This window comes from Chinchilla lanigera, unplaced genomic scaffold, assembly GCF_000276665.1.
Source record: "Chinchilla lanigera isolate Chin_1 unplaced genomic scaffold, ChiLan1.0 scaffold00071, whole genome shotgun sequence".
NCBI lineage: Eukaryota > Metazoa > Chordata > Mammalia > Rodentia > Chinchillidae > Chinchilla > Chinchilla lanigera.
The window spans coordinates 11,451,705-11,474,978 of record NW_004955472.1 but is presented as its reverse complement, the minus strand read 5'-3'; the positions used below and the strand labels follow the sequence as shown (position 1 = coordinate 11,474,978).

The 23,274-nt window shown below is 35.5% G+C and overlaps 1 long non-coding RNA gene across 4 annotated transcripts; it reads left to right on the top strand.

Moving 5' to 3' along the window:
• Window positions 1-7,079: 7,079 nt before the first annotated feature.
• LOC102004063 lies at window positions 7,080-22,969 on the top strand. Of its 4 annotated transcripts, none has more exons than XR_263571.2 (5): window positions 7,080-7,232; window positions 9,152-9,241; window positions 20,012-20,113; window positions 21,102-21,358; window positions 22,858-22,969. It is a non-coding gene; the product is annotated as an uncharacterized LOC102004063 (long non-coding RNA). The 4 variants fall into 4 exon arrangements; XR_001237068.1 differs by having other exon boundaries at window positions 18,420-20,113; XR_263569.2 differs by having other exon boundaries at window positions 9,152-9,246.
• The last annotated feature ends 305 nt before the right edge of the window (window positions 22,970-23,274 follow it).

Sequence of the window (23,274 nt, the reverse complement as noted above, 5' to 3'; positions counted from 1 at the left end):
CCCTAATAGCACCTAACTTCATTTTTAAAGGCAGAAAGTAAATTTTTCTCTGACTTTGGAAAGTAAGCAATATTCCACATGAATTTGATAGAGCATGCAGTTAAGCATAATCATCTCTGTAGCCTAGGAATTCATGGCTTCAGTTCCAGGTTTGTTCTTTTTTTCACCGTCTATCTTGCTTCCTTCATAGATTCTAGGATCTATCCTAATAGCAGTTTGGAAATACAGAATAGTAAGTCATTTGAAGAAAAATATTCTGGTAAGTATATGAAATTACTGTGTTTTAATTTTGTAGATTATCATTTAATCTTCAAAATTCTAAAATAGCTACTATTATGGGAAACCTTCCACAAGCATCACCATTTTGGGGTTGCTACCTCTAAGTCTCCCAGAGGATATTTAAAATTGCAGATAGTAGTGAATCACTATATATAGTATGATTTTTCCTATATGCATATATTTATGACAAAGTTTATAAAGAGACTAACAACAAAAAAAGAGCAATTATTAAAGAAGTTATGCAAATGTTCCTTTCAAAATATCTTGTAAATTCCTCTTTCTTTTTCTGATGCTATGAGATGATGCAATGCATACCTGAGGAGATGACGTGAGGAGAATGATGTAGCACTGCGATGTAAGATTAAGTTGCTATTGACCATCAGGATACATCAGAATGATCATCTGCTTTGGTTTCTCTTACATGATGCTTTTTCCTTATCAAGTAGAAAACTTTTACTTTTTCATTTAAACAAAATACTTTATGGATTGTCCTTTGGTGAATCTTAAATGGAACATCATTACTTTTGCACTTTAAATGTTGCAAATCAGTCCCCAGAATGAAATCGTGCAGATAATAAAGCACTTAGAGACCAAGATATCTACACAAGGCGTTTTACTTCTGCAGAAGTAAACTGTTTCTAAGAGATTGGATAGCAGTTGTAACCAGCTGGCATTTGAAGCTGGAAATTGCCAGCAGGGTCAATGACTGGAGCCTCCTTTGTGATGTTTTGCCTATATTATTATTTTAATACGTCTTTGGTTATACTTTTTTGTTGAATGTCCAAGACCAAGTTAAAGTTAGATCAATAATAATTAAAATTCACTTTTCGTCAAATATGAAAATCAGCTAAGGCTTTTTAGAAGTTAATTGTGAACCCTGTGTAGAGCTTCTTAGCTATTTTGTCAGTGTTAGTTGCCCAGATAAATCATAGTCTTGCTTGATCATGCAGCTTCCAATGGAAGCACAGAAAACATTTTGTTTTCCTTCTTTTTTCTTTTAAATCACACTGTACCTTCCTTGATTCCTGGCCTGTTTTTATGGGGGAAAGGTCTAAAAATCTCCTTCTTATGAGGTTGGGTTATTTACAAAATTTGTAGGATGTCCTAGAAAAGGTTCCCTCATGTCCTGGCTCCTTGTTGACCTTGGAGGGCCAGGGCAAAAATATTTGTTGTCCTGTTAGCCAAGTTTTTTTTCTGATTACTAAACCTCAGTAGTTGAACATTCAGCAGGTCGGTTAAACCAGTATGGCAATAGGAGAGGTAGGTTTAAACTTATGATCTTACCTAGATATCAAGCACCTTGAAATATACAGTATGACTAGGGAATTGTCATTTTTATCAGTCACGGTTGTCTTAGTAGTTGAATCCCTAAATAATATTAACAGATATCTGTAAAGCTTTACAGAGAATACTTGACATTAAAAGCAACATAATACATTATCATAGCAATAATGATGGCATCACTATATTAGAATGATTAGGTGTTATTATTTTCAAAATAAATTTAAAATTTCATCTTAGTAGAAAATAATTCTTTAGTCATCTATCTTTATCTAGTTACAAGATCTTAAATGACATACAGAAACTTTTAACTTATTTGTTATCTTTTAATCACTTTTATTACCAGAGTGATATTTAAGTAGGGGTAATTTGCAGATTGTTAATGTTTAACCCTTAAACACTGAGGTGACATTTCCTGGACTGTATAAGGTGTAGGCATTTCAAACTATTATAACACAGTTTTATAACAATCACATTAAACATAAACCTGAAAAAGTTCATCGTGACCTGGTAGTCATCAGTATGACAAGATATCCTTTTCCAGTCCTGTATCTGAAAAGGACCTGTACACTAGTGAAAACATAAATGTACTTGATATACTGTGAGGTTAGCAACAATTAGCATTACAGCTATATAAACATCTTAGAACCTTATTCATTTAGACATAGAGAGTTTAAACTTTTATTTATAATCAACTTAAGTATAAACAGTAATTTTGTAATTATGGGAATGTGGCACAGTAAGACCCTAAGAAAACTGGACAAGCCATCCATCAATGGGAAAACTGGAAATATTTTGGTCCTTGAAGCTGGGCTTTTTTTTAACCACTGAAGTGTTTTGTCTAACAAGTTTTCAAGTGTAAGGGGTCCTCACTTAGTTACCTAGTAATTGTTTTAGATGACTCACCCTAACAGTTGACCAAGAAAAACCTCTTAAATTATCGTACACAAGTCATAATAAATATTGTATTTATAAAATTAAATTTGCTATGGTAATCTGAGCAATGTATGTAATGCAACAACCACTGTTGATTCATATTATTTTGTCTTGAGACCCTGTATCACTTTGAATGTTCTTGTTTTGATTGGTTTATGTTTGTGGTACTGGTATGCTGCTACTGTTCTATTTCTTTGTTTGTTTTTCATTTACTACTCTCTTTAAAATAAAAAAAAAAACTAAATTTGGACATTATCATCATTACTAACAACCTTGATGGAAACATGTCACCAATATTTAAAATATCTTTATTTTTATTGACTGGCTTCAATTAATCTACTGTTAAGCAGTGTGAGCCTCATAGAACCATCACACTTTAAATCATATATAGTCTTTATGTTTTCAAACTGTAAGGCTTTTAGTTGCAGGTCCCGTGGGAGTTATCAGAAAGAGTCAAGAGGGTAAGAAAAGAGCTTCGAGGTTTTGTCTTTATACGCTTTTTAAAAATTGTACCTTTGGAAAAGGAAATCACCTTTTAACTTAACTATACATCACATATCAAGGAAACCAAAGGCCTTTCTTTTCCGCTCTTCCTTCTCATGTTCTTAGAGGCACAGTCTCCTCTACCCTCTAGGTCTCCACCTTTTGGTTATTGATAATTGCCCTCTTTTTATATTCAACCAAACTTTTGATTTAAAATTATTTTTTATAATTTTGGATATATTTTTTCTTTGGGTGTTAAAGACAAAGTCCAATAGAGAGGAGAGCTGCTACCTGGGAAGGACTAATCTCCAGCATGCCAAAGGTATCTTACAGTGAGTTACTTTGATTTAACCCAAAATAACTGATCTCACTCAGAATCATCTGGACCTCACCCAAGGACTCTCATTACCGATGAGAGTCAGGACTATTGCCCCACTAACCTTTCTGAGCAACAGGGAGCTTTTAGAAGGAACAGCCTTGGCTCCACCAAACCAACAACAAGCATGCATCTTTCTTTCAAAAAACTGCATCCTCCACAAGCTTTTTCTTGACATACTTGAATTTCCTAGTTCTGCCATTATCACTTTCTATTTAGCCTGGCAAAACTTTGTCATAAAACGTATTCTCATATCAAAAGTATATCTCTTATACTTATAGCCTGCTTTCTAAGTGGGATTTTCTCCATTCCACTTACAATAAACTTGTCATAACAAACTTGGCTATGGCTGCTTGGATTTTAAAGTATCCATTTTTTTTTTCTTGCTTTCTTTATTTCTCTTTTTGTCTGAGATTGTTACATTTTAAAATTTGACTGGCTGCCAACAGACTTCCAAGAAACTCTGTAACAGTGTTCTTAATTTAAAACAGCACAGAGCAGAGAAAAGAGCAGGTAACTCTGTAATTGTAGTTTAAGAATTTACAATGTGCAAGAAATGTCTTAAGCACATTAATTAAACAAAAATACCAACTTTAATTGGAAGCCAAAAGTAAATTTATCAATTAGCTAAGATTTGTAACCCTATGTGTCTCCTGCTCAAGGAAACTTCACTGAAGGGAAAGAGAAATTGACTCCTCTTTGGTCCCCTTTTTCATCTTTGGGGAAACAGAAGATTTTGAACATCATTTGACACTTTTAAATTTTCTCCTGAACTGAGGATAAGTCTTCCTTCCCTTGTGAGGCTCCAGGTTCTGTGCCAGAGACCAGGTCCTCCTCAGGTGACACGAGCTCCTCTTGAGGTGCAGCCACCAGTCCTGGGTTTTGGGGATTGCACACTGGGGGCAGGGACTCCAGAGTGCCTTGTGTGGAGGAAGAGACTGGAGATCAGTCCTTTTGTTTCTTATTACATCCTGTGGTTTTTAGAAGAAAGAGGACAATTGGTCCTTGTCACCAATACTGGCATAGTTCATCTCCTCCTTAGACCCCAGTCTTTTATCATTAACAAATTTAATGAACAATTGATATACTCAGTCCTCATCCATCTGAACTTTGGCCAGAAGACAGATGGGACAGTGATGAGGGCTTGTGGCCAGAAGAAACAATATTTTATCATCTGAACTTTCTTTTTATTTTTTATTTGTGGGTTGTTATCCTAAGTCCTTAACATCAGTCTGAGGGGACTACCGGGGGCATTTTGTTCCCTAAGTCCCTTGATGCCCTAACCTATCCCAATCCAGAGGTGCATTTATTTCCCATTCTATCTGTTCCACAATCCAAGGACTAATCTCCAGCATGCCAGAGGTATCTTATAGTGAGTTACTTTTATTTCACTCAAAATAACTGACCTCATTCAAAATCATCTGGACCTCATCTAAGGTTACTGGTTTCACCCAAGACCATCCCCCTGGCCACAATAACAATACTCAGTCACCGTCCTGATTTTTCTGACCTTGGTTCATGCACAACATTGCCTGGTCACCACCGTTTCTTGCCTCTGGGCCTCTTTTAACATTGTCCAGACATCTTTGCCTGGTCTGGAGATCCTCAATGTAAGTACTTGTCCTGGAAGCCCCTTGAAACAAGGCCATTGGACTCATCTTCTCCTAGTGAAAGTTTCCATGTCTCAGAGAGCCTCAGGGGCCCCAAAGCTGGGTTCCAAAAATGTCAGAAATGAGCCCCAACTCAAATTGTGGGTGCAGATAATAAAACACTTAGACATCAAGAAATCTCCACAAGGCATTTTACTTCTGCAGAAGAGGGCAAGCATGAAGCAGCAGGCATGCAGGGCAAAGGCGTGTTGCCCTTTTTATCCCTAATGCAAGAGAAGCAGCTGCCCTTTCAGTTCATTAAGTGAATTCAAAGGCTTACAGTCTGTAGCAGTTGTCTTGCTCAAGTGCATGGGGGTAGTGGGGGGTTGCACTGCTGAGTAAGTTAGGGGGTGTGTGGTGTGACTGAAAAATTCTTGGTTCTCATCATAAGGGAGAGGATGGTTAGAGAGGGATGTGTGGTTTGGAATGGACAATTTTTGGTTCTTTATCTTGGAAACAAGCTGTGTTCTAGGAAAAGGTACCTAGTCACCATTTCTTGGAGTTCAGGATAGTAAGGGGGGAACAGATAGTGAGTAGATGACTAGGTCATTTAAACCCAAAATGACTTGTTTTGACCTTGTGCTTTGACAAAATGATAGACTATTTTTCACAAAAGTTATTATAAAGCAAAGTAAGGGTTACTTAAACACAAGCACTACAAAACCTCAATGGTTAATCTAAGTAATAGTGGGGATGACAACTAGGTGGTTAATGGAGAGGTAGCATATATATAGCAGATGACTCATGCACTGGGTGAGGTAGAACAGGACGGCAGGAGAGTTTATCATGCTGCTCAGAGCAATGCAATTTTGAACTTATGAACTGTTTATTTCTGGAATTTTTTACTTAATATTTTGAGGTCATCCTGAACCTTGGGTAAATGTAATTGAAACAAAGTAAAACTATGGAGCCAGATATGCTAGTACACACCCATAATCCAAGCACTCTGGGAGGTTGCAACCGTAAATATCACACATTTGAGCCAAGCCTCAGCAACTTAACAACTGCAAAACTCTGTCTCAGCATAAAAATATTTTAAAGGGCCTGGTGATTTGGCTCAATGCAAAGGCCCTGGATTCAATCCCTAATACTGAAAAAATAAGTAAAATGGCATACCATAATCCTTTTAAAAGAAACAACAAGAGCAACAAAACCTAAGACAGAGAGTTAAAGTGGTTCAGTGTCACGCAGCCAATAACTATCAACATTAGAATTCAAACTGAAAAGGTTTGCGTTTGCATTTGTGCAGTTAATTTCTACAATCACCAAAACCTATCAGTCAGCATTTGTAAAGTTAATTTCTGTGAGTCAAGGTTGGGACAAGGTCATAGTCAAAGTGCTGACTAGCCTGAAATCATGACAAATCAATACAGCTATAGGATGACTCAAAGGTCAGTCAGACACTATCAGAACCAGAGATGTATTTGCCCTAAATGGTTTCTTAGAAACTCAATCGATGTCTACATAAATAAATTCACATAGAAAGGTAGTTTTCTTGAAGTCAGTTCAAAGAAAAACAGGAAAACTGATGACAGCCTTTGCCTGCTACTATAGTCAATCAGGTCCTTCATGGGAACCCTCACTGCACTAGTTTGCTGTTCTGTGTTCTGTCTCCCACTAGAACTGTTTATTCATCTCATTACTTCCTTACCACCTGGGTCAGTCTATTGTTGCACTCAGCTCACAACACCAGATGTAGATATAAATCTAGCCTTGTTAAATACACAATCACAACGTCTAATCACTACGTAATACTTGACAACATTCAAGGCAATTGTTAAAGCATTAATTTAAAACGTCCATGAAGTCTGTTGTGAAAGATGTCTTTATCCTCTGGTATTAATGCCTGAAGTGGATTGCACAATGCTGCCTCTTGTTGGGAGCCACGGAAACTGGAAAAGAATTACACGTGCAGGATGAAGCCAGCCTGAGAACACGGGAGCCCCTCAGAGTAAACAAGCCATTGTAACTTGTTAATTGGTTGCTGGGCAGCAGGGCGGAAATTAACCAACCTCTCCAGGGTATAAATAAGTGCTCTACTGTTTCTTGGCAGTCCTCTTGCTCATCAGGCAAGAGGTAACTCCACCTGACCGGGGCTAGCCTGTCTTTATTTTCTAAATCCTCTCGCCGTTTTCTCCCGGGGACCATAGAGAGACCACCGACTCCCACAGCCTCTAAAAGCTTGGAACCCCTGACTTTGAATGAATGAAGTCCTGAAACACCTAGAGGTACAATAATGTTGCCTTGTCATTCTTAACCCCTTTCAGTTTTCTGTCATTAGAATTTAGCTTTTATAAGAAGAAGTAGTTGGGATTTAACTGCTGTCCATAGCCATCTGATTTTTTCATGGTAATGTGCCTCACACCTGTCAAGAAGGACAGTACTTTAAAGTGTATGGATAGTTTAAAATTGGCACAATTCATTCTTTATGACCATTGGTCTTGATCTCTGCTGCTGTCTAATAGATACTGTCAGTTCTAAAAGCTGATGAAATCTCCAAAACTCAAAGAGGGAAACAGTGTATTGTGTACATACTAGAAGCTGGATATTCTCCAGGGCAATCTAAAATTATGAATTTCTTTTATTTTATAACACTGAGTGACATAAAGGATGAAGATAAGAACATTACCCAATAGCCAAAGATAGCCAGAGTTGTCAAATATGTCAAGATATTCCATATCAGAACAAACATGCATCAGAGTTCATTTCCTTCCTTTTCTTACCTAAAAACAGGCTGAGAATGTTGTTCTTATTACAAGGTTCGAAAGATTTTTATATACCTTATTTTCATAGATTTAAGGGGTTTGTCAGCTGCACTTTTTAATTTGAATGGTTAAACCTCCCTTACATTCTCACACTTATGTGTTCATGTATCCCTGTCTGCCTAGCGTATTCATTTGAATGTATCCCTGTCTGCCTAGCGTATTCAGTCAGTCTGACAACTGACTGCCAGGTTTTATAAGGTTATGGCAAGAGTGTTAAATCTCAGTTGTTTTAGCCCTGGGATGCATGGAGTACAGAGCTGTGTGGTCAGTGAGACACAGCAGTTCTGGTGAGGCGAGTACCTCTGCAGACACCCAGCATACTGTAGAGCCAAGGTTAAGAAAAAGATGAAAATCAGCTTTAGTCTCAAAAGTCTCTTTTATCACCCGAAGGGGATTGAGCAGAATATATAAACATGAAGCAACCCTGTTGTGCCATCCTTTCTATGTGGAGTGAGGGGCCTAATTAAAAGAGTAGGTTTCACTTAGGCTGAAGAGTAGTTAAGCAGGAAAAACACATGTGGTTCCCATCTGAGTTCTTGTCCTTACTCTAAGCGTTCAAAGACAAAGGACTAAAGCTCATTCTTTCCACGGATTCCTGCACTTTTTAAAATTTTATTCTCCTTTTTAAGCCTCGGGACCACACAGGGCTGCTGGTTGCCAAAGGCTCCTACTGACTTTGAAAAGGCAACACAGTGCTGGCCTAGGTCCTCTGTTCCCTTATAATTAGGTTGATGCTCAACATAATTTGAGGACAATGTCTCCACAAATGCCTTACTAGAGGGTGCTCGGAGAATTCTACTGCTTCCCTACTTTACTATATTTCTTACCTTTTCCACTCTGTAAGCACAATCCCAGATCTCCTCCTAATAAACAAAAGGCCGCCCATGCCGGAAATTACTACACTAGGTGGCAGACAGCAAAGAGCGGGACTGGGCTGAGGAGAGGCTGAGGGGTTGGACATTTGCTGGATATGTAAAGAAACGTGATCTTGACTGCTTAGGAGAATTTGGAGATTTTTTAAAAGGAAAAAGAATACAATGTAGTATTGATTTTTCTCTAATCTAGATAGGTTCTACCTGATAAAGTAGAGGCATTGGGTGCACACATACATGAGCACTCACAAACACATTCACAGATACACACACACACACATTACTACCACCTTCAAATAAACCCTGTGCTTTCCTTCTGAAAAATAGGATTCATAAAACAATGATAAACAAATTACTTATCGTATATCTCTGAACCCACTTAAACATAAATATCACATATTAAACTGCATTATTCCATATTTATCTGTTTTGCTTTGTAGAAGTTTTACATATTTCTTTTTTTAAGGTGATGAGATAGCTTAATGATAAAAACATTGCTTTTGTTTGCAGCTTTGACTGGCTTACACTATTGGAAGTTTCCTCAAAATTTAGAAAAGCTATCTTTCCATCTAAAAGACAAGTACTGGAATGGTCTTGAAGGTAAGGTAAGTCTTTTGTACCTGAGGGCTGCTTTTAGATAAGTGAGTGTCCTTTAACTGTATCTGCAGGGTTCCTGTACTTCCAAGTGCACAGCTTGCAATCCCCACTGGCTTTTTACTACTACGCCCAGGCCATTGGGTGTGGCCTCAGTGTTCACTGTTTGTAACTGCCAAGCACTTGCGCTTTACCCTTGACCTTGCCGTAATCCTTCGATGAGCAGTGCTCTTAAAAACCGTCTCACTGAAATCTTCCAGTCTGCCTCCATCCTTGGCACCTGTGCTGAAAGTGTCAGTGATAAGGACAGCGGAAGCTCGTTGTGGTCAGTCACCACAAACACGTTTCAGTTGGCCATTGAAAGTACACACATATCACTGATTTTGTGAAGTCCTGAGTAATGTTCAGATGAGGTTTTCTGCAAATGGCTCTTCTCTTTATTACAGTTTCTCATCCTTATGTCTTCCTCACCGTGCCAGAATAACTTGCAATACCAGCAACAAGAGAAACAACAGTAATGCCTACATTTGCAGAATACCCACTATGTACACTTTTTATGATTCTGCCTGCTCACTACTACAAAGTCATGAAGAGCATTAATATGATTGGGCAACTTCTGACTTATATAAGGTAGAAATAGTTTTTGCACGTTTACTGTGGACCATTGTATAAACTTCTTATTGTTTGTATTTTAAAATTATTTCCCTGCAGTTTCTCACCCCTTCTGCAATATCCTTCTGCTGATTTGGTCTATCAGTAGATTTGGACTTCAGTGTCATCCTTACATTCAAAGCCATATAGTGTACTAAAACTTTGAAATAACAATCTATAATTGGTAGTATTTCTGATCTTCTCTTAATCATAACATAGATATTCCCAGAATCTGTGCATTCATTATTAGGACCACCACAATCTTGCTATAATTATTATATCTTAATTTCATTCTTTTTATGCATACTTTGTATCACTTGTTTATAGTGATTATGTTCCATTCAGCTGAAACAGGTACTCAAGATAATCACTTCAAAGGGAGAATTTATTTTGATTCACAGTCTCAAAGGTTTCAGTACATGGCTTTTTAGCTCCGTTTTTCTGAGGCAAAACATCATAGCAGGGAAAAATTATACAACACATTACCTGAGCAACAGTGGCAGCCAGCAAGCACAGGAGGTGAGGAGGGCCAGGGTCGTAATACCCACTTTGAGAGAGAATCCCCAATGATCTAAATTCTTTCCACTAAGCCTCACTTTCTAAAGATTCCAGCCACCTCTGAACAGCACCATAGTTATCCAGCCATTAGCATATGGGAACTAGGGGAATTTTTAAGAGCCAAATTGTAGCAGAATATATTAACGCATTTTTATAACATATATGTCTAATTTATTTCACTTAAGAGTATTGGCTTTTTTTTTTTTTTCTTTTTCTTTCTTTTCCTTTTCTTCCTTTTTTATTTTTCTTTTTTTTTGACCATTTTTTTCTTTTTTCTAATATCTTTTATACACTTTGTTCCTTATTTACACATTTGGTATCTCAGACCAGAGAAATTATGTGGTATTTACACGTGTGTGTTCAATTTATTTCACTTAGGAGAATATAATGGTACATACATTTACTTAGAAATGTTTCAAGTTTATCTTTCTTTATGGCTGAGTAGTACTTATTTTGGCGAAAACTATATCTTTCTTTTTATTTTAAAGAGAGTAGTACATGAGAAACAAACAAACAAAAAAATAGAACAGTAGGAGCATACCAGTATTACGAACATAAACAAATCAAAGCAAGAACAGTCTAATTAATACAGGATCTCAAGACAAATTAATACAAATCAACAGTGGTTGTTACATTGCATATCTGTATCCTCAACTACATTGCTCAGATTATCAGATGTAGGAATGAAAGATTGCTCAAACCATTAAAGACAATAAGAAAATAATTCTTCAATAAAACATTAGAGATAATACAGAGTTCCACTGGACAAGATGGTAGGAGTTCACCATTATAATTTCACTGCATATTGTTACCTTCAAATCAGTTGCTCAGACCACCAGACACAACCATGCAAAGTCAATCAGAACGTAAAAAACTGTGAGCATTTCAATACACCATCAGAAAACAACAATGCAGTCATCGCAGATATTCATATATATATTTATGTTTTGCCTTCCTTTTTTCTTTTGTCTTCTTTCCCTCATCCCAGTCATTCTTTCCTTTGAGCAATTTCTTTCCCTTTCCTATCATCTGTTGTACGTCTTGAATTTTACTTAGGCTTTTAGGTTCCTACACCAAGGAGACAATAATGATGTTTTACATGTGGGTCCAATTTATTTCACTTATGAGTATGGTCTTTAGTTGCATCCATTTACCTACAAAAGTTTCAAGTTTTATCTTTTTTAATAGCTGAGTAATATTCCATTGTATAAAAATACTACAACTTTTTTATCCATTTCTCAGTGGATGGGCATCTGGTTTGTTTCCAAGATTTAGCTATAACAAATTGTTCTGCTATAAATGTGTGTGCACATATATCACTGTGATGTGATGCTTTCAAATCTTCTAGGAAGATACCCAAAAGAGGAAGATCTGAGTCAAATGGAGTCTCTTGTCCAGATTTAAGGAATCTCCTTACTGATTTCAGCAGTGGTTGCACTAGTCCACACTCCCACCAACAGTGGAAACAGGTTCCTTCATCCCCAAAGCTGATCCAGCACTTGTTCTTAGTTGATATTTTCATAATAGAAATCCTTTCTGAGATGAGATAGGATCTCAGTGTTTTATTTATTTATTTTTTTTTTTTTGGATCTCAGTGTTTTAATTTTGAATGACCAGTGATGTCGAACGTTTTTTCAGGCATTTATTTACTATTTGCATTTCTTCCTCTGAGAAGTGGGTATTGATCTCAGATGCCCTTTTTTGGACCTAGTCTTTAAATTTGGAGAGTCTGATATTTTTCAGTTCTTTATATGTTATAGATATTTGTCCTTAGTCTGAGGAACCATTGGCTAGAATTTTTCCTCACTCTGTGGGTTGATTTTTCACTCAACTGGTGATTTTTTTGCTGTGCAAAAGCTTTTTAGTAGGAGATGCCAATTGTTGATTCTTTGTACTATTTCCCATGTGTTGGGGGTTTTGTTCATGAAATCTTTGCCTGCACTTGTGTCTTCAAAAGTTCTCCCTATCCTCTATTCCAGCAGAGTTAGAGCTTCTGTTTTAATATTTATATCTTTAATCTATTTCAGTTTTAGTTCAGTGCATGGTGATATACATGAATCTAGTTTTAGTCTTTGACCTGTGGAAAGCTGTGTTATTGTTCTCTGTACTGCTTAGTTTATATATTTGTCTTTGTTATTTTCTTTTTTTAATGAAAAACAAAATTTATATGTATATTTAAGGTTAGCCGGCATAGGTTTATTGCTGATGTCTGTGTTTTATTGAAAGGAGCAGTCAATGACTAAAATTTTCTTTTTTCTTGACCAATTTTTCCTGCTTGAATTTGATAATCAGAATGACTGATCTGAAAATAACAATATGCAGTATAAGAACCATTGTTGAACTCATACCATCTTGTTTGGTGAAGATCTGCATCGTTTCCAATTTCTTTTATTACTTGTTACTGTCTTTGATTGTTTGATCTATCATATTCTTGTGTCTGGTGGACTACGCAATTTCATTGAAGATAACAATATGTAATGTAGCAACCACTGTTAATTCTTATCATTTTGTTTTGAGGTCATGTATCATTTTTGTTTTTGTGTTGTTTTAATTTTGTCTCCATTGTTGTTTTGTTAGTTTTATTAATTTTAGAAATAAGATTATATTTCTTCCTGTGCACATGCTTGACTCTTTTGTCAAAGATAAGGTAGTTAAGTGTGTTTGGGGTTATTTCTGCCTCTTCTAATCTGTTCCATTGATGATCTGGTCTTTTTTTTTTTTTTTTTCAGTAACATGCTGTTTTTATCACAGTAGCTTCGTAGTATAATTTCAAGTCAGGGATTGTGATCCCTCCTGCCTTGTCATTATTGCCTAGGATGTTTTTTGCTATTCTAGGTGTCTCCAGTTCCAAGTGAATTTAGGTGTGTTTTCTCTCATTCTGTGAAGTATGCTATTGGTATTTGATTGAGACTGCCTTAAATCTGTATAACAATTTAAGGAGTATGACCCTTTTTACTTTATTGGCTCTTGTTACCCATGAGCAAGGGATACCTTTTCCTTTTCTGATACACTCTTTGATCTCCTTTTTCATAGTAGTATAAGTTTCAATATATAGAGCTTTTACTTTCTTTATTAGATTGATTCCTTCATTTTTTTGGATGCCATTGTGAAAGTATGGTTCTCCTAATTTTTCTCCCAGTGCACTTGCTGTTAGTATACAGAAATATTTTTGAGTTTTGAGTTTTTGCTTTGTATCCATCTATGCTACTGAATTCATTTATTAAATTCTATAAGTCTTTTGGTGGAGTTTAAGAATCTTTTATGTACAGTACCAGGTTATCTGCAAATAATGATAATTTAACTTCTTCCTTTTCTACCCTTATTCCTTTTTCTTCTTTTTCATGTTTAATTGTTCTGGCTAATGTTTCCAGACTATGTTGAATAGCAGTGGTGATAGTGGGCATTCATGTCTTGCTCCTGATTTTCAAGTGAAAGCTTTCAATTTTAAAGGGAAAGCTTTCAATTTCAGTTTAGTATGATATTGGCTCTTGGTTTCTTATAGATGGCCTTTATCAGTTTGAGAGAAAGACCTTCTATTCTAATTTTGTGTAGGATTTTTACTATGAATGGGTTTTGGATATTTCAGATTCTTTTTCTGCTTCTATTGAGATGATCACACGATATTTGTCTTTGGATTTGTTGATAGGGTATATTATATTTATTGAATTAAGTTGAATAATCTTTGCTTCCCTGAGATGATCCTACTTGATCATGGTGAACAATCTTCTTGATGGCTTGCTGCATTTTGTTTGCCAGTGTCTAATTGAGGGTTTTTGCATTGGTGTTCATTAGCAAGATTGACCTGTAGTTCTCTTTCTTGGTTGGGTGCTTCTCTTGTTTTATTACCAGGGTAATACTTGCTCCCAGGAATGACTTTCGGAGTATTGCTTCTTTTTCAGTTTCATTAAAGAATGTCATCATTAGTGGTATTATATCTTCTCTAAATTTTTGGTAGAATTTGGCAGTGAACCCATTAGGACCTATGTTTGTCTTTTTTGGTAACTTTTTATTACATTTTTAATTTCATTGACTGATATTGAGTTATTTGTAATTTTTATACCTTCTTAATTCAATTTTGTCAATTCATATATATCTGGGATTTCTCTATTCTGTATTTTCTATCTTATTAGAGAATAGGTTCTCAAACTAAGTATAGATGATCTTCACAATTTCCATAGCATCTATCATGATTTCACACTTTTCATTCTTAATTGCATCAATATGAGTCTTTTCTTTCTTTTTCTGATAAGGTTGGTGAAGGGTTTGTCAATTTTCTTTAATCTTTCAAAGAACAAACTTAAATTCTTTGATTCTTTGTATTGCTTCTTAGTCCCTATTGCATTGATTTCTGCTCTTATCTTTTAATTTCCTCGCTTTTCTGAGTTTTAGGTTTGAATTGCTGTTTTTCCAGAAGTTTGAAATTCAACATTAGATTGTTTATTCGAGCTCATTCTATTTTTCTGGTGTGAGAGTTCACTACTATAAATTTTCTTCCTACGACTCCTTTTGTTGTGTGCCATAAATTCCCGTATATTGTATCAGTATTATCATTTAATTGTAGATACTATTAAATTTTTTCTTCAATTCATCTGTGATCCATTGATTGTTCAGGAGGGTGTTATTTAATTTTCGATGTTTATGGAGCTTTTGCAATTTCTTTGGTCATTAATTTCCAAATTCATTGCTATATGGTCAGAGGATATGCGTGGTATAATATCAATTCATTTGCATTTACTTGAGCATGTTCTATGGGGTAGTATGTGGTCTATTTTGGAGAATGTCCCATGTATAGCTGAGAAGAATGGGTATTCTAATGTGGACTGGAACATTCTGTTGGCATCTGCTAAGTCGATTGTTCACAGGTTTGGTTCAGATCTGTTATTTCTTTGTTAATTTTTTGGTCTAGTTGATCTATTTGTGACAGTGGGGTATTGAGGTCACCCACTACAACTGTGCTGGTGCTTATTTGATTTTTCATGTCCATTAATATTGGTTTTATGTAGTTGAGTGTACCACTATTTGGTGCATACATATTTATGATTGTTATCTCATTTTCTTTGAATTTTCCCTTAACAGTTCTGTAGCAATCAGTTTTGTCTCTTTTGATCAGTCTTTCTTGAAGTTCACATTGCTTGCAAATGGAATAGCAGCTTCTGCTTTTTTCTGTTTTTACCAGAAGGAGTATTGTTTTCCATTCTTTGACCTTTAATCAATGAATTTTTTTAGTTAGATATGTTTCTTGAATGTAGCATACTTTTGGATCTTACTTCTTAATCCACTCTGCCAGTCTGTTTCTTTGGATTAGTGAATTGAGACTATTTACACTGATGGTTGTAATTGATATGTGCTGGCTTATCCTTCACATATTATATTCCTATTGTTGGTACCCTGTCTTTCACCATTGTTTAATTGTTTGCCTTGGCTGATGGTTTGTATCTATTGGTGTTCTTGGAATTGTGATTTTCCTTATCTTTTTCTAAACTATCTTTCAGAGAATTTTCGGTATTACTTCTTAATCCACTCTGCCAGTCTGTTTCTTTGGATTAGTGAATTGAGACTATTTACACTGATGGTCATAATTGATATGTGCTGGCTTATCCTTCACATATTATATTCCTATTGTTGGTACTCTGTCTTTAACCATTGTTTAATTGTTTGCCTTGGCTGATGGCTTGTATCTATTGGTGTTCTTGGAATTGTGATCTTCCTTATCTTTTTCTAAACTATCTTTCAGAGAATTTTGGGAGCTATTTTGGTGTCACGAATCTCTTCAGTTGTTCTTCATGATGAAAGTAAAGATACTTCTCCATTGATTTTGAATAATAATTTTTCAGGGTACATTCACCTAGGTTGGAGCTTGTTTTCTTTTAGAACTTGAAATACTGCACTCCAAGCTCTCCTTGTCTTGAGGTTTGTGCTGAGAAGTCTGTTGTAATTCTATAGAGGGTTTTCCTCTGTAGGTGGTTTGTTTCTTTTCTCTAATCTCTTTCAATATTCTGTCCTTGTGCTAGGTTTCTGGAATCTTGATTATTATATGCCATGGTGTAGAATGTTTTTGGTCATGTCTACTTGGATTTTATATATATATTTCTTTATTTATGTTGGGAATTTTCTTAACTCATTTTTATGATCTCCACTTTAACTTGTTTCCCACACATTTCACTTCATCAATTCTTCTTTAAGAAATGAACCTATTAATTTTCTTGTGAATTTCACTGAGAAGTGAAATGTATAAGGCTTTACATGTTTGGAAATGGTTATTCAAATTCCACTTCTTAAGAGTTATTTGAATGTAATAAATTTTAAGTAAGTAGTTATTTCTACTTAGTGTTTTGAGAATATTATGCATTATGTGTTGGCCTCAGCAGTGGGAGGTTAAGAGGTGCATTATCAGCCCAGGGTTTTGTTTGTGATCTATCTCCCTGCTTCTGTAGCTTTTGAGATACTTTCCCTTATCTTGAAGCCCTTACAAAGTATCTGCATATGTATTTATTTTATTTATCTTGCTTAGCATTCAAATTGCATTTTCAACATGAAGACTCATTTGCTTCTTGTGGAAGATTTGCAATCTTTTTTTTGGTTCAAGTATTGCCTATTTACAATTCATTCTAGCATCATCTTTTATGGTACCTTCTAATATCCACAACATCAGAAGTCAGCAAACTTTCTCTGGACCAAATAATATATTTTTTAGGTATTGCAATGCGTATAGGCTCCCCCATAACTATTCAACTGCACTCAATTGTACCACAAAAGTGGTAATAAGCTATATATGGATAGGCATAGTTGTGTTCAAATAAAATTGTTTTTACAGAACCAGGCAACAAGCTGGTGGTGACTCAGAAGAAGAAAATTCCTTCATGAGATGAATGCTAAAAAATTGTCATCTATATTGCATGTCTCTGAGGACTCTTTCATCTTATTTTAATTTTTTAGTTTTTACTCTGCATTCTTCATGATTCCTTCCACAGATTCTCCCCATTCATTAATTTGCTGTCCATCTTTACTCTGTTAAGAAATACTTTATCTATTGTTGCCTTTTATTTCAGTAAATATAATCTTTTTTATTACAACAATTTCTCAGGCTTTTTGCATAGCTATTCTATTTTATTTAATGTCTATACCTTTGTTTATTTTATAGTTTTGTTTGCTTAGATATTTGTCCTAAATCCATATACAAATATTGTTCCAGTTAATGATTGTTTTGCTGCAGTTCTAGAATCAATTTTCTTCAAGATTTGAACTTTTGTTTATTGGCCCATTTGTTGTTTCTTCTTCTCCCTATAAAGATACTCTTGCAGCATAGTTCCTTAGCAACTTCCCTTTACCTTTGGGAGTTGCTGACTATGGAGATATTTGAGTATAGAAAGTCTTGTCGTATAACGCGGATATAATTGTTCCTGATGACCCTGGAATGCCGAAGCAAGCACCATCACTATAGTTTCCATCTCTCACATAGTGATTTCAATCCCGCCCCATCCATCACTGATTGAACTTCTGGTGACTATTACCTGCTATAGGAGTCCACCAGAAACTCTAATCCTCAGTCATTTCTGTCTCATGATTTTTATTCTTTGTAATTTTTACCTTATGCTTGAACTCCAGTTTTTCATATTTTAAACTTTTTTTAATTTTTAAAGTTTATAGCAAGTAACTCATTCTTTGACATGAACCCTAGTTGAGTATTACTCTTAACATAGACAAAGCTAAAGTTAAAAGATATTCATATATCTTTTCCTTTGCATTGAGCTATTGACCAAGCAGTGATACAAACTTCACTGCTTAGCTTTGCTCTTCTAACTTGCTATAATAGTTATGGAGATGATCAAATTCTTTGTCTATTTCTTTACTTGCTTGCATATTTGTCCCCAAAGAAACTCTGTCATCAATAAAAAGTATATATAACATATTTCTTTATTCCTGAACAAACACGGTGTATCCCACCTGACTCTCACTAAGGCATCATGTCTTCCAGGTGGCAGTGGCTGATGATGTGACCCTGAAGCAAAAGACCTTGAGTCTCACAGATTTCTGGACAGGAAACAAAGACTTCCTGCGCTGCATATGAGCTGATAATTTGTTGGCATAAATGCATCAGGCCACAATGCCAAAAAGACATCTTGCAAAATATTGGACATAATTTTGGGAAGAACTGTTAAGATTTATAAGTTTCTATTTTGAAAGCAATCATAAATTCCAGAGTTAGAGTTTATTCACAATTTACAAAAATAATTTTAATTGTATAGAGCAAGGCTATTAAAATTTTAGGGTTCTTAATTTTCTATGAATTCTAGCTATGACAATTCAAAGATTTCAAGAAATTTAACAGAAGTCACTTGTTAGTGGTAGAACTTGAAGCAGATTCTAAGATCCTGGTTTTAGTATATAAGTTTTGAGCAAAGAAAATGTAAGTCAGTATTCACCTAAATCTTGCATGGACTGAATCATTTAATTGTTTGGGCAAAACATGGTACTATGGGTAAAAATAAACTGTATTTCAGAAAAGAAGAGCTAAGTTTGATACAGGTAAGTATATTTCATCTGCTAGTTTGGGTGGACTTTATCCTCATAAAATGTGGTCTAGTTAGAAGTAATAAATTTTGTTTAGGCTATATTTTTTAACAAGACTCTTTATAGTGAAAATCATTCATCCAAACCTCAAAATCTTGATTTTAATTTGGATCAGCCTGAACAGTTTATCTCTTTCAAACAATTCCTCAAGGGTCATAACTTAACATTTTGAAAAAGTAAGTGGGGAATAACTGAGAATGCTTGAACTCATACTCTAAAAAGAACTGCATGGTTTATTGCACCATCAGTTAAAACATAAATATGTTCCCCAAACCAAAAATAATCTAAAATATGGTTGCAATATTAATTATAATCCTTTCTCTTTAATAAATCAAAATTTTCCTCATTCTGTAGTTAATAAAATTGCCTGTTTTACCCCCCTGAGGTTCAGCAAGTCTACTGCACTCTTTTGCAGTGCAGTATTTGCTGTCCTGTCTTAGTGTCCTTTGATGGTTACAATCCAATTCATTCTACACAACAATGGCCATTAAATGATATAATACATTAATCTATGCACACATTCTACAAGCTTGTTGGACAACCATGTGTGGAGCAATTTTTTCATGACAATATAACAGAAAGTCAAATAAATTCTTGCTTTCATGAGACTTACACTCCAGAGGGAACAGAATATTTGAACAGATATCAATAGAATATCCTGTGTCTTCCAAGCCTTGTGCTGGAAACAAACATGAATAAAAATGAAAGTATGTGAAAATTTAATAAAATACCTTTTCCTAAAAATTAAAAATAAATAAATAGGCTTAAAAGGATTGAAAAAGAATACTTTCAGTTACTTTCCTGGTACTGGTTTGGGGAAGACTAATAATGATCTCAATGAAACAGAATGGTAACAGTAATGTTTTGACTGTAAACTACCTTCCTCCATCCCCAGCTCCCCAGCACAATCACTGGAAGCTTCATTTTAATTTCCGTCAAGAATCTGAATGATTTAAATGCTTATTCTAACATTTGCTCTATCTCCTTTCATCCAAGGATCCTCCGCCCTGTACTGACCATCCCGAAGCTTTTATAGAAGGTATTTCTGAGTCATTACCTTCACTACTTCAATACCAGCTCAACACAATTATATTATAGGTAATCAGGACAATTTCTTTATGTTTTCTTCAATTTCTCTCTCTGGAGAACCTTAGTAAAATTGTACTTGGATCACATGAACATAGATAAAATCATATCTTCTACAACTAATCAGTGACTATAAAATAAAGAGAACATAGACACTGAATGAGTCAGCTTATGTAGCTTTGACAAAATAGTTGGCATAAAAAAACTTAAAAGGAAGTAGGGTTTATTTTTGCTGACAATTTCAGATTTCAGCCCATGCTTATTTGGGTTTGTTGCTTCTAGGCTTATATTCCAGGCAGAAACATCATGGCTGAATGGCATGTCAGAGGAAAGATGTCCATTTCACAGCAGCAACAAAGCAGAGAGAAGGAGAAAGAGCTAGAGAGGAAAGGATGGGGAACCGCTGGTAGTTCTCAAGATTATGCCCCATGAAACATTCCCTTTAAGTAGGCCCCTCCTCTTAAACTTTCATCACTTCCCAATAAAGCCATCAAACTATGATTTCATCAGTGGACTCAGCCCTGATTAAATTGGAGCCCTCATGATCTCATCACTTCCAAAGGGGCCATGGTCAAAAAGTATATGCATTCTCTAAAGTACTATCTAATAAGGAAGAAATATATCCCTGTAGCAAAGACTCTTAAGATATTTGTGGTCAATCCTGAGTTATTGTCATGTTGTAGATGGCAGCCATTTATTTATGAATAGATACTTTTATTTAACTATTTTTTTGTCTTTTTGAGACAAGGTCTCACTATGCAGTTCAGGCTGGTCTTGAACTTACTTTGTAGCCCAGGCTGGCCTTGAACTAACAAAGACACACCTGCCTCAGCTTCCCAAGTGCTGGGATTACCAGAGTGTGCTACCATGCCCTGCTCTTTAAGTATTTGTTATAGAAGTTGTAGTATTTAATCCTAAGAAATTTTTTTTCAATTTTTACTAGAGAAAGAAATTTCATGAAATTTTAAAAAAATCATTATTTTCTCTTGATCTTTTCCAGAAAAAAGTAAATGTAAATGCAGTTGTCATGATGAGGAGAGGATTGTGTAAAGTTTAACTGTGAAAACAATTGATATAATGCATCAGTGGAAATGTTTGGGGATAGTAGCCCCAAGGACAATGTTTAAGATGAGAGGAGAGTCAAGGATGGAACAAGACATGAAAATGCTGCTTTAGCTTGTCAGCTTCTGTCAGATCTTAACCACATGCTGTCATTTCTAAGAATATGTATGAAAAATGACTTGAAGTATCCAACAAGTAAGACATACTTTGTAGAATTAATGATAATTACAAACTACAAGAAAGGATCTATCTAAATATAATACAAAATGTCAGGAAGGAGAGAAATCTGGACTTGGAATGATGCTTACATTTTTAAGCACTGTTTAACAGACTAAGTCTCTGTACGCAGGGCATTGTGGTGTTACAGGCAGGCATCAGCAAGGGGGAAGTGCATCATGGTTCATTCTTCTTACTGGTGGGACTTAAGAGTAGTTGCCTGTGTCTGTGATGCATCTGTAGAGGTCAGCATGGCTAGAGTGTTCAGAAGTCCCAGTTTCTGCAAGAAAATGAAGACCACTTATTTTAAAGACTTGATCATTTTGAAATTATTTTGTCAAACACAAGAAGAGAGTGTATTTTATATTTTAATCCTATGATGATTATTCCTCTATTTACTAAAGATGATGCTTTTAAAAATTACTGAGTTGTGAGTAAATATTTTAATAATGATATATAAAATCAGGAATTATCAGGTTAATGATATTTGTTAGTTATTGTGGACTGATCAAGTCAGCAATCTCCCAAATGAGTGGATGGTAAAGGTTAAATAAAAGACAAATGGAATAATGTCAGGGCTCCAGGAGGATCAAAACCCTCTCACAGAATTGGAGAGTCTCTCAGAGCTAAGACCAAGACCTTCTCTGGGTGTCCGAATTTATTTAGTTATCAGAACAAGGGAGGGGTGTACTCAAGAAGGGCAGGAACCGCTCAAGGACTTCTCCAAGTAAGGTATTAAATTAATCCACCTAGAAGTGAGATGCCTAAGGTTATAGTCATGATCAGTTGAGGTTGGAGCCAGGTGTCCTTAGCTATGACCTTGTTTTATCCTTTGAGGCTTCCTGGATTCACTCACCACTGCAGGCCTCAGGGACTCAGAGGTTCACTTACTGTGAGTGCACTGCCCCTCTCCAGACAAGGAGCCTGGGCCTTACACAGACTCACCAGTAAACATGGAAAGCCAGTTGGTTAATTTAAGTGTTTCTTAGAGCTACTTTGTAGTGTTCTCCATCAGGGAATTTAATTCTTTTATTAATCATTATCCTAACCATATAACAATTATAAGTATAAAAGATTGAAAGAAAAATCACTAAAGTATTGGTAATTGTTACCTTTGGGTAATTAAAATGCAGTTTTCTCAAGCCTTCAGGGTTTTTCAAATGCTCAAAATTTCCTTTTAAAATTTTATAGAAAAATAATGTTTATCAAAAAATATCCCCAGAGAAAAAGTAATTATGAAACAAAACCTCTCAATTTTTTTCAAGAAAAGGAAGCTGCTTGTTTCTGTATTTCTAGGAAGTAGCAGTAAACTAAACATTTTTCATGGTTTCATTGTTCACCAGTGTATCTTGTAGTAGCAATATTAATCTGAAATTTAGATTATATAATGGATTGTAGATAAGTTTCCTAACAGTACTGAATCTGTTGTCATTTGAAGAATTCATTTTTAAAAGATAATGAATTTGTTTTCTCTTCAGGTGCCTTCTGCCTGGATTAGTGGAAGTTCCCACCAGTGGAAAGGGCGACGTTAAGGTGAAGTGAAGTTTAAACAGGAAGGTCTTCTCTGGCTATAATAAAAGGAAGAAAGAATCTATTTCCCTGTTTTCTGTTGTTGCACACACATTGTTACTTCACTAAACAAAAAAGAACTGGTTAGAAATGCAAATTCCCAGACCCCAACCTGAACCTACTCCACCCTAATTTGGATACAACACAGTAGTCTGTCATCTAAAAAACAAAGTAACACTTCAAGAACACTTCTGTTTGCAAACAATTCGGTTTGCAAACAAAAGCACTGGGCAAAATTTTGCTTCTACTTGTAAACTCCGTATTGGTGACAAACAGGACCAAGGCCAATTCCCCACACAAACACAAATATAGCCATCTTCCCCCAA